Genomic DNA, 2569 nt, shown 5'->3' with positions numbered 1-2569 from the left:
AAAAATATTAACTTTGATAAAGTTTATTAGTAATTTTATTTATTATTAATACTTTTTGTGTCCTACCTAGGAAATCTTTGCTTGTCCAAGCTTGTAAAAACTTTCTCTTGTATTTTCTTCAAGGAAACTTAGATTTTGTATTTTACACTTATGTGTATTATCTATTTCGTATCTTTTTTTGCTTATGAATGTCCAATTGTTCCAGCACCAACATTTTAAATTTCCTCAATTTGCTTATTGTTGATATGTGTCAGTTACCTTCTTATGCCCTTGCCAATTTTTCTTTTCCTTTAATCCAACAAGGATGTAAATGTATCACTTAAATTCCTATCGTGCTAGATAGTGAAACCAGAAATTTCCAGCCTATTTTTCTTGATTACTCTGAAAAACATAAATAAAAACCTAAGAGAAAATGAAAAAAATATAGATACTTTGTTCTTTATTTCTAGCTTAAATTACAGGATTTGCCTTGCCAAAACAATTAAAAAGTAACTATGATTTTCTTTTCTTCTTACCATGATTTTTCTCTTCTTCTCTTTAGACATTTTGCCTGAAAAAGGGACATTGATCTTTTTCCTCTGAGTTTTGTTTTTCTGAATGAATTTTTCTGATCTACCCCTGTTTGGTATTGTGTCATATCATGTCCACTTCTACTGATAGACTCCCAGATAAACTGTTACCTTGCTGTGCTCCCCTTGGTTTTTAAATTGTGTTCTTTACACTGCTAAATGAAATGCACCGTGATTTGGGGAGTAAAATCTGGAGACATTAGCCTTTGGAATTAAAAGAAAATTAAGAATCACCATGCATACTGTTGACCTAAAGCACTTATCAGAATAGTACCCTAAGAGATGAATTAATTAAAGTCAGATTCAGATCCTGTCTCTTTAAAAAAGAACCACTTCCACTGAAATAGCAATAAAAGTTAGCTATAATCTTGAATTCACCTTGGGAAAAAGTAATCAATTGTGTTCTAAATGCCAAATCTAATAAACCCTTTCTTACTGAAACTTCTTAATCACTAGATACTGATAAAATTGTTTATCAGTATTTTTCTTTATTATTCATACTTTCTGTGTCCTACCTAGGAAATCTTTGCTTATTCAAAATTGAAAAATTTTTCTCTTATGTTTTCTTCAAGAAATCTTAGATTTCTACTTTTATATTTATGTGTATTATCTATATGTTTTGTCTTTTTTTACTTTTGCTTATGGATGTCCAATTGTTCCAGCACCAACATTTTAAATTTCCACCAATAAATTTATACCAATGTATAAAAATTTTGCTCATTATTTTCTTTCTTTATAATTATTTTTCTATTATAGAAATGACGCTTGATAGTTTTATAAAACATGGAAAATGCACAAATATAAAAAAAGAGCACAATAAAGGAATTTGTTAAAAATCATCATTTAGATATAATTAAATTTTTGTGCATGCACATGGCATACATTATATATATGCACACTCTATATGTGATATAATATTTATATAAAGCTATATATGATGTATGATATAATAAATATTAAAGATTATACTAACATACATTATGCATTATATAGTATATTAAACCGTTGTATATAAAGCAAATTATTAAAAGTAATAAGCATATATTAGTAACTGATTTGTATATCCAATATAGTGTTTTCAAGTGTTATTATAAAATTATAGCATAATTATTTTCATGGAGAAACTCTTTTTAATATATAATTATATCCTTATAAATATTTAAAAGTGGGAATATTAGGTTAAAGAACATATATAGTTTTAAGGCTGGGCATATTTTACCAAGATTACTTTCCCAAATAGTTGTACTTCTATATTCTTCCAACATCAGTGATAAGAATACATGTTTTACAGTACGTGGATTGTTTTGAATAATATCATGCTTTAAGACAAATGTTAGTAATGACACCTAATTCTTGATTATCACTTTTACTTAACATATCTTCCATTATTACTGAAAGTGAGTATTCTTTCATATGATTATTGGTCTTGTGGATTTTTTCTTCTGTGAATGGACTGTTTATGTCTTTTTTGTTTTTTTCCTTCCTGCTGAACACTGTCTCCTTGAAATGTACTCCTACTTTCATTTCTATAAAATCATATTTTGACTTTCTCTCTAGATCTGAGAAGCTTACTTATCAAACTCAGCATGAGTTGACCTTCCTGGGAATCAGTAGTGAATCCTATTATTTTGCATGTGTGTATGTTAAATTTGAGGGAAGATACTTGAATACCAATCAAGATCTTCTCCCAAATTTACCTTCCATATTTGTATGTCATTGGAAAAGCATAGCAGGTTGAGTTGTGAGAAGTAGGCTTTTAGAATAGGAGGTGGTATGAGTTCTAAAGCCTTGCTTTGCTTGTCAAATATTAGCTCTTTAAGAATAGTAGTATGAAGTGTGTGCCATCAACAGTGAACAGGAAAGCAACAAGATAATTCTGCCCAGGCTACCTGAAATAGGATTAGAACAAGAAGGAAAGCCACTTGTATGTGACTTTGAGAAGAGGTACTGTGTCCTTCTTCCCTCCTATGGGAGTACACTAGAACACTCAACAAGATTGA

The sequence above is a fragment of the Gorilla gorilla genome, chromosome 3 (assembly GCF_029281585.2).
Source record: "Gorilla gorilla gorilla isolate KB3781 chromosome 3, NHGRI_mGorGor1-v2.1_pri, whole genome shotgun sequence".
In the NCBI taxonomy this organism is placed as follows: Eukaryota; Metazoa; Chordata; class Mammalia; order Primates; family Hominidae; genus Gorilla; species Gorilla gorilla.
Note: the sequence above shows the minus strand (reverse complement) of the source record.